This window comes from Carcharhinus amblyrhynchos, chromosome 2 (genome assembly GCF_965287045.1).
Source record: "Carcharhinus amblyrhynchos chromosome 2, sCarAmb.v2.hapA, whole genome shotgun sequence".
Lineage (NCBI taxonomy): Eukaryota > Metazoa > Chordata > Chondrichthyes > Carcharhiniformes > Carcharhinidae > Carcharhinus > Carcharhinus amblyrhynchos.
This window is the reverse complement of record NC_137325.1, coordinates 137,054,159-137,070,043: the sequence shown is the minus strand read 5'-3', so window position 1 is coordinate 137,070,043 and position 15,885 is coordinate 137,054,159. Positions and strand designations below refer to the sequence as shown.

Genomic DNA, 15,885 nt, shown 5'->3' with positions numbered 1-15,885 from the left:
CTTGTTTAATGGATATTAATCATCAGCTGAAATCTCCTGCTCTTCTTCCAATAGTGGCCCAAAATCCTTTATGTTCATCTCAGTGATGATGACTTGGTTTAAAGAGTCACCTGAAATACAGGAGCTCCTACAACCACTACACTAAACTATGTTCACGTTTCTGGAGTGCGATTTGAACCCATTTTTTGTTGTTAAGCAGCACAAGAGCCAATGGGCCAAGGCATCTGAAAATAACTAGCATTAAGAGATGTAGCTAAATTTAAAGTTCTAAAATGAAGATCTGAAGCATGCAAGATTGATTGTTGAGGCAGCTATAAGATATACACATTTCAAGATTGCAATGAAACAATATTACAAACTAGAATAATGCCAAGAGAAAAATGTATTAGTTACAAAATCTGGCATCAATACTAATTGTGTTATAAATCCTTACTTATTCTCAACAGAGCACAAGAATGAATCATCTGGATGGAAAGGCTGGTGAAATGTGTGGTGCAGGCAGGCAGCATTAAGTTTATTTATTGGACACAAGGTTTGCAGTAACACTGCAATGAAGTTACTGTGAAATTAATGAACTACAGATCATACTGCACTGCTTTGATAAAGGATCGTCTGTACTGAAACACCAGCTCTTTTCTCTCCTTACAGATGCTGCCAGACCTGCTGAGATTCTCCAGCATTTTCTCTTTTGGTTGCAGATTCCAGCATTCGCAGTAATTTACTTTTGTCAGACTGCACTGCCCAGCTAATGCCAGCAAGCTAAAATCTGTGTTGGAAGGAGGAAAGATGAATTGGAGGAAGGAGTGGTGGCCCTGGAGAACTATGCCAGAAATCTCTGCTTTCACTGGGATGTGCGCTTGAATCTGGTGAACAGAATTCAATTTGAATACCTTTGCAAAACGATGTTTAGGTGTGGTTTTCCACACCTAAACATAGCTCCAACCAAAAACTACTACTATTTCAATATCAGCAAATGTCAAGGTCACTTCTTGACCACTGGGGCTCTTAAGGCCAACAGAATAGTCTAATAATGGGCAGCACTGAAGCAAATGGATGGCATAGTGACACAGTAGTTAGCCCTGCTACCTCTCAGCACCAGGGACTCAGGTTCAATTACAGCCTTGGTTAACTGTGTGGAATTTTCATGTTCTTCTAGTATCTGCGCAAGTTTCCTCCAGGTGTTCCTATTTCCTTCCACAATCCAAGGAGTTGCACGTTAGGTGGATTGGCCATGCCAAATTGCCCTTTAATGTCCAAAGATGCATAGGTTAGGTGGATTCAACATGGTAAATCTGCGAAGTTACAGGGATAGGGCAGGGGGTTGGGCATGGGTAAGATGCTCTTTTAGAGAGCTGGGGCAGACTTAATGGGCTGATTGGCTTCCTCCTGCACTGTAGGGATTCTATGAAACTTAAAAGGAAAAAGCACGTTATGTTCATGACGAATGCATTAATCTGCAAATGATATTGTGTCGCTGATGGCATGCCCTTGATAAAGACATAAACAGTAAATGTATTTGGGTCACCAACTCTAACTGCCCATGAGTAATAAAGAATTCTAACGAAGTAAGGTTCAGAACTTGAATCTAGAATCAACATTGGTGGTATCACAATCACATACAATTTTCAAACCTACTTCTCACTGAATAAGATGTCCAAAGATGTGGTTATATTGATTGGCGATGCTAAATTTCCCATTAGTGTCCAAAGATGTGGAGGTTAGCAGGTTAATACACAGGGTTATGGGGATAGGGCCTGGGTAAGATGTTCTATTGGAGAGTCGGTGCAGACATGATAGGCCGAATGGCCTCCTTCTGTACCATAAAGATTCTATGAATAAGAATTGACCAAAGAATAAAATGCCTTTACAAAAGAACTGCACTATTCAAGCCTACTTTATCTTCTCAATTCAGAATTTTATACTCTAACATACGCTTTCACACTAAAAATGCTGTACATCCAAAACAAATAAATGCTTTCACATTGACTAAAAACGGTTGGTGTATGGTCTCCATTTCAAGGGTGAAAATGCTTCAAACGCATCATTCCAAGCTGAAAGACAGACAGTATATTGAATCTGTATTACAGGCTCCACAGGGTGATAATCTTCAAAATATGATTAATCTTGTGCCCTTTGTACTTCTTACCATTGTACGGAATTATAACCATTGCTGTGGTGATTAAAGGCTGATCCTTTCAAAGAAAGGGTGATATTTATTAAAACAGGTCTTAAATAAATCATTAACATCTTTTCAGTATTCTGTTTACAATGCATTCAGCTGATTAAGCCACCGTCACTACGTGCAGGAAATTAAGAAAAGAATAACCTGTTACATATTGATGTGACTGCTGTTCAGTTTCACAGAAAACAGTTTTCCAAAAGCCAGCTTACCACAAGGCTTCCTTGGCATTTGTTGTTCTCATCCTCTCCCCTTCTCCATAAAGCAGGTTGCTGAAAGTGGGGGTTGTGGAACCAAATTCCTATTCAAATTGGGTGGCCAAAATTCAACTAGGTGAAACCCCTACTGTGGGAAGATTAGAAGAAACTGTGCTATCCGCTGCGATGATTACTATAAATGTAATCCTGCAGCACTCATTTTGTTGGCTTAACACAGCATTTTAACTGGAAAGGTTCTCTTAATAAAATGCACTCACATTCTGACCAGAGATAACTCAGTGAATTTTCTCTTCACTTCTCTCATTCCATTGCCATGACAACTGCCAAGCTCAGTGTGAACCCTTTACATGCATAAAAGGGGGCTGACTCTTGGATAGTTTCAAAATTACAGCAGGAGCAGGAGAAACTTTGAGGAAATTTACTGCAGTATTTTTAAAAAAACGATTTTGTACCCAGTAAAATGTTTTTACAGTCAAAAGAATGAAGTTGTTTGAATAACTTATTCTTGAGTTATTAACCCTTCCATGGAAATAGATCAATTAGCCCTTGGCCCCAATGGGGATCATATGTGCCTTGTTCAGACAGAAGAGGTAGCTTTAGATACAGGGAAGCAAACTCAGGAGTCTCTAGCTGGAGTACAAGTGACGTATTCCATAGACAATGACATCCCAAGTCAACTTATTTAAGCAGTTTCCAAAGGTGGAATGTCACATGTTACTTGGAAGGAGACAGTAAATCTATGACTCAATGTAACCTTTGTTGGGGAGCGATTCCCTGGCATTCCAACTATTCTAAAATTGTTTTTAAGGGACTTATTTCTCAGTCCGCAAAGGAATATAGGCAGATTGCGTGGGCAAAAATTTGGCAGACAGGGTGTAATGTGGGAAAAAGCAACTTGTCCAGTTTGGCAGGAAGAATTTAAAAAATACATTATTTAAATGGGGAGAGATTGCAGAAATTGGAGGATACAAAGGGATGTGGGTGTCCTCGTACATGAATTACAAATGGTGAATATACAGAATCGTAAGTGATCAGGTAGACAAACAGAATGGAATTGTTTGGTGCTGGGGAAGGGAATGGGACATCAAGGGATGTTTTGCTACAGTTGTTGGGGAAAACACATCTGGAGTACTGTGCACAGTTTTGGTCTCCTGATTTAAAGGAAGGACATTATTGCATTAGCAGTGGATTTATCCTACATATTCCTGGATGAAGGAATAATTTTACAAGGAAAGGCTGGGCACGTTGGGCCTGTATCTAGTGGAATTCAGAAGAATGAGGGATAATCTCATTGAAACAAAGGAACCTGACTGGATGCATACTAAATGGGTGTTTCCCTTTGTGGGAGAGACAAAATTAGGAAACTGCTTTGGGGTCTCCCACCGAAGACAGATGTGGAGAATTTTTGAGGGCTGAGAGTCAGTGGAATTCACTTCCCCAAGTAACTAATGGAGGCCTGCTCATTGACTATTTTTATGACTAAGTTAGTTGATTGTTCACTGACAAGGGAGTCAGAGTACAGAGGGAAAGGGAAAAGGAAAATGGAGCTAGGCCAGTCAGATTAGCCATGATCTTAATGAGTGGCAGGGCAAGCTGAAGGGCCTACCTCTGCTCCTAATTCATATGCGCAACCCAGAAAATTGTTGCACAATCATATTATAGCTACCTGCAGTTTTACAGAAATGTATTTTCATTGTCTGATATGTGGTCAGCCACAGGCAAAAGGGTTCCTCCGAGGCTGCTGCCCTAGCTGATCAATTGAATTGTGCTCCAACAAACCTGTGAAAGCATCCACAGGTTGAGGAGAAAAACACAATCCTCAGCTGGCATCCAACTCCACAGGCAGCAGTCTGGGCAACTCTGTATATAAACTGATTAGTGCGCACAGAGGGAAGTAGTGATTCTGCCATATAACTAACGTTAGGATGATACGACACCAAGGTATTCAGCTAAATTCCTAAGATTCCATTTCTGCTGAACCTGCTCAAAAGCCAAAGTACAGTATTGATGCACACCTTTCTATCCTGTTGTAAATTACAACTGAACCCAGATCCCTACATTCCCCCTTCAACAAAATTATGCATATGAGTTGATGTTGCACTTTGAGCAAGTTTCTAACCACTGGTGAGTAAACTGCACCTATATTGCAAAAGTTATTACAATTTACAAAGTTTTCATTGCACAAAATCTGACCATTTGGCGCAAGAGGCCCATGAAGACTGTGCCTCCCACTCCTCTTCATTTAACCACAACACATTCTTTGATTCCTTTCTCTCTCATGTACTTATCTAGCTTCCCATTGAATTCATCTCTGCTTTCTGCCTCAAACCATCATTCTCCGTGGCAATGAGTTCCATATTTTAACCACTCCCCAGATAAAGATACTTCTCCCCAATTTCTTGGTGGATTTTTAGTGAATATTTAATATTAATTGCCCCAGTGTTGTCTGCAAATTGGAATCTCAACATCAACGCTATCAAACATTTTCATAATGAGGCCTCCACCAGATCATCTCTCAGACTGCCTTTTCAAAAAAAAGGTGAGCCCTAGCCTGTTCAATCCACCTAGTCAGGTGGAATGTCTGTGTTCTGGTATCATTCTAACAATTTTGTTTGGCATCCTCTCAGATTCAACAGAGCAGTATTTTATTAAAGACATTTTGGAAATTCTAATCTAGTTACTCATCAAAAATTAAACTTAAAAGCATCGGCTATAAAAAAACTTATGCTTTTAAAAAATCCAATTTAAAGTCTGCCAAGTCATGATTGCCTGGTAACTAGCTAAATCGTCTGACCCGCTGTGAAGTTCTAAAGACACCTGAGGATCACAATGGTATGAGGCCTTTGGTGTTTCAACAAGTGAACAAAACACTACCCTGGAAAGTGTAATAAAATGTGTGCCAGACAGCTGATCCATTGAATCAACTGAGCTTTACAAATTCCCAGATCATAAAATAAAACATCAAGACTTCAAGATACAATACACTAAAAACGTAACTACTGAAGAATACCCCAAATTTACAAAATGATGAAACTTGAGCACAATTTTTGATGACACGATAGAGATTGTGAACCTCTCCAGACTTGCTTTCTTTTGAAAATCTGCATCCAAAAAGCAAGGTCCTACTAGCATCTAATGTGATGCAATAGTAATTGACAAGAGACATCCGCAGCATGCCAACGTTACATAAGAACATAAGAAATAGGGGCAGGAGTAGGCCATCTAGCCCTTTGAGCCTGCCTCGCCATTCAATAAGATCATGGCTGATCTGAAGTGGATCTGTTCCACTTTCCCCTGTAACCCTTAATTCCCTTGTCTATCAAAAACCTATCTACCCGTGGCTTAAATATATTTAGTGAGGTAGCCTCCACCACTTCGACGGGCAAAGAATTTCAAAGATTCACCACCCTTTGAGTGAAGAAGTTCCTCCTCAACTCCGATCTAAACTGCCCTCCCCTTATCTTGAGGCTGTGCCCTCTAGTCCTGCTATCCTTTCTAAGCGGGAGGAATCTCTCTACCTCTACCCTATCCAAACCCTTCATTATCTTATACGTCTCTATAAGATCCCTCCTCATCCTTCTACACTCCAACGAGTACAGACCCAGTCTATTTAGTCTCTCTTCATAGTCCAACTCCCTCATCTCCGGTATCAGCCTAGTGAACCTCCTCTGCACTCCCTCCAAGGCCAATATATCCTTCCACAAATGCAGCAACCAATACTGCACACAGTACTCCAGCTACGGCCTCACCAGTACCCTGTACAGTTGCAGCAAGACCTCCCTACTTTTATATTCTATCCCCCCCGCTATAAAGACCAACATTCCATTCGCCTTCTTGATCACCTGCTGCACCTGCAGACTGGGTTTTTGCGACTTGTGCACAAGGACCCCCAGGTCCCTCTGCACCGTAGCATGCTGCAGCTTTTCGCCTTTTAAAATAATAATCCCTCCTACTATTATTTCTGCCAAAGTGGATAACCTCACACCTTAAGTTACCAACTTAAGAACCACAAATATCCAGGCATTAAACCACAGGAGCATAACAGGACTCTGGAACAATCCTGCATCTCATTTCAGATCAAAAGTTAACTATTCAAACTCCATGTCTACAAAGTTCTTTAGATATTCAATCCTAATTGCAAATCTATAATTGAAATACAGACATTCCTGTTGTGTCTTCAACATCCAACATATATTAAATAACCAGAGCCAGTACTCTAGAAAACCTAGTTAAAATACAAACAAACTAAAATCCTCCAAACAATTCAAATGTAGCAGGATAGCTAATCAATTGTGTTAGCTGAAGCAAATTACTACACATCTGCTTCTGAAGGCTTTAATGCCCAGTGGTTAGCTTGAAGTTAAAGGTATTTGGGAAAAAAATATAAAAGTCATCATTACAGAAATTCCCAATTAGTGCTTTATTATTCCCTGGCCTTTCACATTCTGAGAAGAATTTGCATGCACAACTGGGCTATGGACATGGTTGCCTGCCACATTGCAAAATAAGGTCAGAATCAAACCTGATATTTTCATGTGCCTAAAGATGCTGACAACTGCTACTATACCAGGAGTGCTGCTGATGGAGGAAGCATATGTATGTTTGCAGTTATCTGCATTCCCCTAGTATCAAATTAATGAATTCACATAACAATGGAAAAGTCTTAAAGCATACAAAACAAATATACTTCCTGTTCAACACTTTTTAACTATAATAATGTTTCTTAGTGTGTAACAAATCTTGCTCACCACACAAATACTTGCACATCGAAATATCCTTTGTTACGAAGTAAGTGGATGAAAATCTACTGATAAACGCTGCGTAAGCACTGAAGAACAAGAAAAGAAAATGCTCAAAGAAAGCACCTTTCTCCCTCATTACAATTCCAACAGCATCAGCAACTGACCCATAGACAAGGATAACACAGCGTACTATGCACGAGTTGATTCTGCAACCTGTCAATGCTAAAAATAGCACCTCAGTTCCAACTGCATAGTAAGCAAACAACAATTTTTAGCTTCACGCTTCTACCTCACGTTCACTGTACTTTGGAATCTACTGCAGAATTAACCCTTTCGTGATTGAAGTGTTTAAAATTCTGAAAAACTAATGGTTTTCATCTTTTTCATAAGTTAAATTGCATGCTGAACTCAACTACTGAGGATGCTCGAGGGCTAGTTGGCCTACTCCTGCTCCTATTTCTTATGTTCTTATGTAAAAAGAGGAAAGAAATTGAACCTATTTCAACAGGAATCTGAAATATCAATTTTGAATGACAAGACTTTTAGCTTTAAAATCTGAAGGTGCTAATCGTGATTTTGCAACCTTGTTTGTAATATCTGAATCACAAAATATAGTGGAATGGTCCCTTTGAAATGTTCAGCATAGATAACGTAAACTCCAGTGACAAAGTATATTTTTTAATAACATGACTACAGGAAAGGAAAATTCAATTTATAATGTTCTTATGTTATAATGTTCTTCAATTTCTTATGTTCTTATGTTCTTATAATGGGCTGCAGATACTTGTGACAAATGCAAAATAAAACATGCGTCTCTTTGACCAAGACGACGTACGATGAGAAGGAAGACAAATTTAGCCAATATACACAACAGCACTAATTCGTCCATAATCTGAGAATTTCTGCCATTGTGAATTGGTGGCACTATTTAAAATAAAGTTTATTTATTGGTTCAAACTAAGGTGTATATGAACACTGCAATGAAGTTACTGTGAAATTCCCCTCCGGGAATTTCACACTCCGGCACCTGTTCAGTCAATGTACCTAACCAGCACATCTTTCAGACTGTGGGAGGAAACTGGAGCACCCGGAGGAAATCCACAGACACGGCGAGAACGTGCATACTCCACCGAGACATGACCCAAGCCGGGAATGAAACTCGAGTCCCTGGCACTGTGAGGGGGCAGTGCAAACCACTGTATTTATACGCACCATGACTTGCAGACAGATCTAAATGGCTGAACCATTAATGAGAAAAATAGTCACAGGGTGGGATTTTCCAGCTATGTTCACCCCCAAGCCTGGAAAATCCCGCCCGAAGTCAATGGACCTTGCATGGTCCGTGTCTTGCCTACTACAATTCCTGTGGCGGACAAGATGGGAAAATTCCACCCACAGTCCCAAGATTAACATCTGTGACATAAAAACTTTCTTTGGCATCAAAGGTGTCTTGATAGTTATCTGCTTACAGTATTAAATATTTTAGTTCAACTTTTGACTTGGTTTAAGTTGCTGGGATCCTGATAATTGGGTTTTATAACTTACATTCTGGCAAGTCTGAAAAGACTATTGCGTGCTAAAATTCTTGCAGAGTAGCACGCTTTAAACTTTTGCAGATTGGATCATCTTTATTGTTTGCCAAGAATCTGTATGAGTATTATACCGTTCCTAATTTTGCAACCAAACTGTATTTTTGCCTGAGCACAACGATGTGACACTGTTGCATTTATTGCAGTGCCATTTGGAGTAGGTGAGTGAATCTATGACAGCAGTTCTGTCTCCAGGGTTTTGTCCCTTTGATTGGATCTATAATGGTGAAAATCTTAATTTGTTTGGGTAAACTCTGCTTCAGCATAGAAGGAAAGCATTCTCTCTGCCATGCTACGCTGCTTCTTTCAAAGAGCTATCAAACTAGTCCAAGTATCTTTGCCCTCTGAGCAAAATTTTCTTCTCCAACTATTTATCCAACTCCCTTTTGAATTTTTTCTGCCATGAAAACAAAATATTTGGAAGGAAATCCAAATCATGATATTGTTTGCTGCGAGTCCACAACATTTTAAAAGCCTCCAGCTTCACCTGATTAGAAAACAAGGTGACTTTACTTTTTTGATTTTTATGCTATTTCTATTATGCTGATCAAGGACAAGCAAGACAAACTGGCAGTAGGCTGAAACTTGTGTCTCCTTCTTTGCTCACTAGCTTTTCTACCATCTCATCTTCCTCCCATAAAGTTCTTCTTCCCTAGGACCTGCCTTCTGTACTTTCTATCCCATCTCACCTCAGAACTGTTAGATTCTAACTGCTGCTGAAACCTTGATTTACATCTCAACACCTGCTCTTATGTCCATCTCTCCCATTCCCAGAATGCAGCAGTTTGTGGTGGTGGAACCAATTTTACAAAAGAGGTGATAATTATTTCTCTGCTTAGAGCATCAATTATTAATTTAGGCGAGTACATAACCTGCTTTGCACTTAAATACAGTATTGTTTAACCAGATATCATCAACTAGCCATGCAAAATCAATAATTCATTTCACAATTATTAGTTATACCCGTCACTGTCAACATATAAATTGTGTTAAGATGTACAGAAAACAGGATGGTTTTCTTCCCTTCCCTATGAAAGGAAGTGAATCGCTTACACACATCACTGGCACCTTTCTCAAATTGGACCTACTCATGTACGACGTCTGTTGTAGGTAAAAAGTTAGAATCTGTCATCAAGGAGGAAATAGTGAGGCATCTTGAGGGGAATTGCTTGATAGAGCAGATGCAGCACGGTTTCGTTAAGGGGAAGTCGTGTCTGACAAATTTATTGGAGTTATGAGGATGTGTCTAGGGCGGTGGATAGAGGAGAGCCGGTGGATGTGGTCTTTCTTGATTTTCAGAAGGCGTTTGACAAGGTACCTCACGAGGTTATTGCAGAAGGTAAGGGGGCATGGAGTTGGGGGTAGGGTGTTAGCGTGGATAGAGGATTGGTTGTCAAATAGGAGGCAGAGAGTGGGGGTTAATGGGTGCTATTCAGATTGGCGGTTGGTGACTAGTGGAGTGCCCCAGGGGTTGGTGCTGGGGACTCAGCTATTTACCATTTATATAGATGATCTGGAGGAGGGAACCGAGTGTATGGTGTCGAAATTTGCTGATGACACCAAGATTGGTGGAATGGCAAATTGCGTGGAGGGTCTGCAGAAGGATCTAGATAGGCTGGGCGAATGGGCCAGGAAATGGCAAATGGAATTTAATGTTGGCAAGCGCGAGGTGGTCCACTTTGGTAGGAATAATGGTAGGAAGGACTATTACTTACGTGGAGAAAAACTGCAGCAGGCGACGGTGCAGAGGGACCTCGGGATCCTTGTGCATGAATCGCAAAAACCCAGCCTGCAGGTGCAGCAGGTGGTCCGGAAGGCTAATGGGATGCTGGCCTTCATAGCGAGGGGGATTGAATATAAAAGTAGCGAGGTCTTGCTGCAGCTGTATAGGGCATTGGTGAGGCCGCAGCTGGAGTACTGTGTGCAGTTTTGGTCGCCACACTTACGCAAGGATATTTTGGCCTTGGAGGGAGTGCAGAGGAGGTTTACTAGGCTGATGCCGGAGTTGAGCTATGAGGAGAGGCTGAATAAACTAGACTTGTACTCGTTAGAGTTTAGAAGAATGAGGGGAGATCTCATTGAGACGTATAAGATGATGAATGGGATGGATAGGATAGAGGTGGAGAGACTCTTCCCGCTCAGAAAGGACAGTAGGACTAGGGGGCACAGCCTCAAGATAAAGGGGGCGTGGTTTAGAACGGAGTTGAGGAAGAACTTCTTCACTCAAAGGGTGGTGAATCTCTGGAATTCTCTGCCCGTTGAAGTGGTGGAGGCTGCCTCGCTAAATATTTTTAAGACGCGGGTTGATGGGTTTTTGATAAGCGAGGGGATTAAGGGTTATGGGGAGAGGGCGGGAATGTGGAACTGAGCCACAACAGATCAGCCATGATCTTACTGAATGGCGGGGCAGGCTCGAGGGGCTAGATGGCCTACTCCTGCAGATGTATGCAGATGCAGATGCAGATGTATGGGATTGTGGGTAATCTAGGAAGTTGGATCAGGAATTGGCTATCAGATAGGAGACAGAGGGTGGTGGTGGATGGTAAATATTCATCATGGAGTGCAGTTACGAGTGGTGTGCCTCAGGGATCTGTTTTGGGGCCACTGTTGTTTGTAATTTTTATTAATGATCTGGATGAGGGTATAGTTGGGTGGATTAGTAAATTTGCTGATGACACCAAAGTTGGGGGTGTGGTAGATTGTGAGGAAGGGTGTCATAGTCTGCAGGGAGACTTAGATAGGTTGCAGAGCTGGGCCGAGAGGTGGCGGATGGAATTTAATGCGGAGAAGTGTGAGGTAATTCACTTTGGTAGGAGCAACAGATGTGTCGAGTATAGGGCTAACGGGAGGACTTTGAATAGTGTGGATGAACAGAGGGATCTAGGTGTGTGTGTACATAGATCCCTGAAAGTTGGGAATCAAGTAGATAAGGTTGTCAAGAAGGCGTACGGTGTCTTGGCGTTTATTGGTAGGGGGATTGAATTTAGGAGTCGCAGTGTAATGTTGCAACTGTACACTACTCTAGTGCGGCCGCACTTGGAGTACTGTGTGCAGTTCTGGTCCCCGCATTACAAGAAGGATGTGGAGGCGTTGGAGAGGGTGCAGAGGAGGTTTACTAGGATGTTGCCTGGTATGGTGGGGAGGTCCTATGAGGAGAGACTGAGGGATCTAGGGTTGTTTTCGTTGGGAAGAAGGCGGCTGAGAGGGGATCTTATTGAAACATATAAGATGATTAGAGGTTTAGATAGGGTGGATAGTGATAGCCTTTTTCCTCGGATGGAGAAAGCTAGCACGAGGGGGCATGACTTTAAATTAAGGGGGGGTAGCTACAGGACGGATGTCAGGGGTAGATTCTTTACCCAGCGGGTGGTGAGGGATTGGAATGCCCTGCCTGCTGCAGTTGTAGATGCGTCTAGTTTGGGGGCGTTTAAGAGATCTCTGGATAGGTTTATGGACGAAAAGGGATTGGTATAGGCTAGTGGGTCATTGTTTTTGTAACTGGTCGGCGCAACATCGTGGGCCGAAGGGCCTGTTCTGCGCTGTAATGTTCTATGTTCTATGTTCTATTTCTTATGTTCTTATGTTTAACAAAGAGATAGCAGTTTTCACTATTTAGGAAGGTTCAAGATCAGAGCCCCCTCCTATTCACAGCTGAATTCTATTTACTATCCAGTCGGAGCCTACCTTCAAGTCCAGATAGTAAACATGAGGAGTTGTGACAAAGGGTCATTGAGACTCAAAATGGTGGCTTTATTCTTTCTCCACAGATGCTGTCAGACCTGCTGAGATTTTCTAGCATTTTGTTTTTGTTGTGGTTAATTCAATTCAGGTAAATTACTCCCCAATTCAGGTAAAATGGTGCCAGTTGCAGACCTCCAAGACAGCCTCTTTAAAATTGTACCCTTTATTTTATATAATTTTTCCACAATTCTTTCTACCAAAATGAATTGCTTCAGGTCCTACTACCAATCCCTGGAGAATATCACTGTACATCTTCCTCCAGTTGGAAAAGAACTGTTCACTGCTATTCTAAGCTTCCTCCTTTTCCTTCCTATGCAACACATAGGATATAATTTGTAACTTTAAGAGATATACCAATACTGTAATATGGGCAGAAATCGGATTGGAGTGATTCAAACAAGGAGTTTTGGAAAAGATGGAGAGGATTTGGGAAATGACAACATATTTAAGGACTTGGGAGATTAGAGATGGGATAGTAACTTGCAAAAATGAAAGGATCAAGGGTGTTTTTTTTTGAGAATTTCGTAATGAAGGCAGACAGAGGACAGAGAGAGAAAGACACAAACGTAACACCTGCAGAGGCATAACAGTTCACAACATCAGCTAATGAGGGTTATAAAGCAAAGTTGGGGGTTCAGCAGTTTAGGGGGAATAAGATCAAGGTACAGGGTCTCATCAGCAAGATGATCTCAGAGGGAGTATATGCGGAGATAGAAGTCAAACTAAAGAAAGGTGAGAACTCTGGGCTAGGGCAAGGAGCAACACTGAAGGAAATCTGACCAAGTAGGTGAGTAGAATGGAGGGATGTGGCAAAGACATCTGATTGTATTGCCTCAATCTTTGTGACAAAGTCATCCATGAACTGGAGGTGGAGGAGGAAGAAAAAGGGGGTGGGTTAAAGACAACCTGCAGGTGAGAGAAGGAGTCAGGGGTTATGAAGCAAATTAGATGAAGACTCAGTTGTGATTTAAGTGGTGGATAGCTAAACCAATTGTGCACCATATCCTTTCAAGTTTGCCTCCTTTGAACATAATTGACTGGAGATAAGGGCCATAGCAGGAAACTTCCAGGATGAGAGAATGTAATGGCTTTACTGGGGACTAGAAAATGAACGGTGGAGATGGGGGGTGTGGTTGAGTACATCTGCAGCAATGTTAGCAAACGTTATGGCATGGCAGACAATAAATGCCGAGCTGCTCAAATCCCAAAGGGAAAACTTGAAACAGCTGCCAGTACAGTTTCACAATTTGTATATTATGAAGATTTCTGAAAATCAAGCAGCAACTTCTCAGATCATATATAACTTTATATTAAAGTACAACATTTAAAATAAAAAGAAAAGTTACACTTAAAAACAAGATCACCTTAACACAGATAGCACTTTTTCAACCTTTCCAAACACATCTTGGCTTAAACTCAGAGCTAAAGCCCTTCTGAAGGCAATAGTCCTTATAGAATGTATAGGAACATAACTAGGAGCAGGAGGCGGCCATCTGGCCTCTCCAGCCTTCTCTGCCATTCAATAAGATCATGGCTGATCTTTTTGTGGATTTAGCTCCACTTACCCACCCACTCAACATAACCCTCAATTCCTCTACCATTCAAAAATTTACCTTTCCTTGCCTTAAAAGTATTCAATGAGATAGCCTCAACTGTTTCACTGAGCAGGGAATTCCACAGATTCACAACCCTTCGTGTGAAGAAGTTCCTCCTCAACTCAGTCCTATATCTGATCCCTCTTATTTTGAGGCCATTGCCCCCAGTTTTAGTTTCAGTTTCACCTGCCAGAGGAAACACTCTTCCTGCTTTATCTTATCTATTCCCTTCATAATCTTATATGTTTCTATAAGATCTTCCCTCATTCTTCTGAATTCCAATGAGCGCAATCACAGTCTACTCAGTCTCTCCTCATAAGCCAACCCTCTCAACTCCAGAATTAACCTACTGAATCTCCTCTGTATCCTTTCCAGTGCAGTATATCTTTTCTCAGAGAGACCAAAACTGTACACAGTATTCTAGGTGTGGCCTCATCAGCACCTTATACAGCTGCAACATAACTTCACTGTTTTTAAACTCCACCCCTCTAGGAACGAACGACAAAATTCCATTTGCTTTCTTAATTACCTGCTACAACTGCAAACCAACTCCGTGATTCTTGCACAAGGACACCCAGGTCCCTCTGCATAGCAGCATGCTGCAATTTTTTTACTATTTAAATAATAGTTCATCTTGCTATTATTCCTACCAAAATGGATGACCTTACATTTACCAACATTATACTCCATCTACCAGACCCATGCCTACCCATTCAGACCATCTATATGCTTTTGCAGACTTTCAGCATCCTCTGCACACTAAAATTCCACTAACTTTATCACACATGCCTTGGTACGCTCTCATTCTCTGGGGATGACAACAAACTGGTTCTCCAGATTTAGCCTAGTCCACACACTGCCTTCTTTGAGATCTCGTGAGCCACGACCTACAATGTTTTTCAAGATATCTTAGATCTGTTTTCCCCCTTTAATTTTACTCTATTCTTTCCTATAATCTGTCAGAATGTCCTTTTTCCTAGAATTGATCAATCTCCTTTTTAAAAAAGCTCTGACTACTATATATTGAAAGTAAATTCATACTACCTTGACCCCATCTATTTACAATATTACAATTTCTCCTTTGAAATACAGCAGTCAACTTCAAACCACTTCTTTTGTTGCCTTATGTAAATTATTTAAATGCCCCTAATTTGTCCTATTCATTACCATATCAAACTAACTGTCCTGATGCCTTCTTACCGATGTTTGACTTGTGGATTTTGTCTCTAATCCATTAAACCAATCACACCCCCACACGCTCATCTTCCAGTATTTGAAAATGACAGTGATGTTACAAAAGACAAAATCTTAAAACTTTCATTTTTTTGACACAAAATGGTGGGCCAAAGAAAGGAGATAGTTGAAATTTTGAAAGTACAGTTGTAAGTAAACTGGGGGAAGTGGTTTCTTTTTTAAATGTTAGCTGCCAACCTCACTTTGTCCCTCTTAATTTCTTTTTCACTTCCAGTCAGCTTTCTACATTCAGCCGATTTCTCACTTGTATTGAGTTTTTTTTGTGTTTTGATCTGAATGCACCGACAGAGCACTGGAGAAGGTTCAGTGACTTCTGAAAGAGTTTAAACACGGTGTAAACTTACAGGACTATGGCAAAAAGGGTACAGGAGTATTAGTACATGGTTGGTTCTTTCAAAGAACCAGCAAGAGATGCAATGGTTTAGATGAATTTCTATGCTGTATCACAGACCGATGATCATAGATTTTATATTGTCTCAATTTTAGGAGAAAAATGTTTACCTCATGCACATGTAAAACATAATCTTGAGAACAAAATTAATTTCAGAAGTTACTGGGTGATAAATC

The 15,885-nt window shown here is 41.0% G+C and overlaps 1 protein-coding gene across 1 annotated transcript in view; it reads right to left on the bottom strand.

The window, feature by feature from the left end:
• The window catches only part of rheb (Ras homolog, mTORC1 binding), a 94,600-nt gene that overhangs the window by 22,872 nt on the left and 55,843 nt on the right, over window positions 1–15,885 (bottom strand). The window lies entirely within an intron of this gene.